Source organism: Meriones unguiculatus, chromosome 1 (genome assembly GCF_030254825.1).
Source record: "Meriones unguiculatus strain TT.TT164.6M chromosome 1, Bangor_MerUng_6.1, whole genome shotgun sequence".
Lineage (NCBI taxonomy): Eukaryota > Metazoa > Chordata > Mammalia > Rodentia > Muridae > Meriones > Meriones unguiculatus.
The window spans coordinates 154,516,576-154,517,719 of NC_083349.1; positions in this window are offsets into that span (position 1 = coordinate 154,516,576).

The window sequence follows — 1,144 nt, forward strand, 5'->3', positions numbered from 1 at the left end:
GAGGTTCGTAGCCCGAACACAGCAGGCAGTAAGCCGGGTCTCAGGCTTTGTCATCTCGACTACAGAGCAATACTGGCCTCCAGGAGTTACCTCATCACCACCAGGGAGCATCTCACGTTAAAACCCTGGGCTGACGCAAGTGCTCATGAGTGCATCCTGGGTTTACATTGTGTCCTTTAGAAATAAAAGGATGATCTCTTGCAAATAGCAGCCAGTGAGAACTCAGAACTCAGGGAGAGGCAAACAGACCCACTCCATGCCTAGAGTGTATCACTGTATAAAACGTGTGTGATGTGTTAAATAGACAAGGCTCTCAGCACGTGACACACACGAAGTCCCACCCCTTCACGCTGAGGGGTGCCTCGCCACAGGCCACAGAGGACACCACACCCATGACAGGCCTTTCCTGAACTGTGTGAGCTTCCTGATGAATAAAGGGACAGGAATATTTCTGTAATTTTCTATGTGATTCAGATTCTGTGGAGCAAATAGGTTTTTATGGAGAATATAAATAGTTCTAAGCCCTGTTTCACTGATCAAAGCTTCTAATTTCTCACATACAACTCAAGAAGTTTCAGTAAATGAAAGCAAACTGATAATTGCTTGAGTTGATTTGATTCAAAAAGAAAACAGAGGGGCTGGGGAGGTGGCATAGTGGATAAGGAGCTTGCCATAAAAGCTTGATGACTGGAGTTCAGATCCCCAATACCCCACATCTCTAATGTCAGAGCTAGGGAGGTGGAGACAAGCAGATCCCCAGAGCTCACCAGCAGGTCTAGCCAGCTGGTGAGCTCCAGTTTCAGTGAGAGAGCCTGTCTCAAAAAAACAGGGTGGGGGGTGACAGAGGAAGACATCTGGCCTCTACCTCTGGCCTCCATGCACACGCGTGCGCACGCGAACACACACACACAGAGAGAGAGAGAGAGAGAGAGAGAGAGAGAGAGAGAGAGAGAGAGAGAGGAGGGAGAAGAAAATCAGTGTGGTACATAATTCAGCAGTAGAGTAACGTCCTAGCATTAGCCAAGTCTACCCTTCAGCCTCACAAAGGAAAAGGAAGAAAGGGAAAGGGAAGTAATCTGAGAGAGCCCCAGTCCTCATTCCAGGCATCCAGGTGCCGCTCCATAAATCTCACGGGAGCACTGAG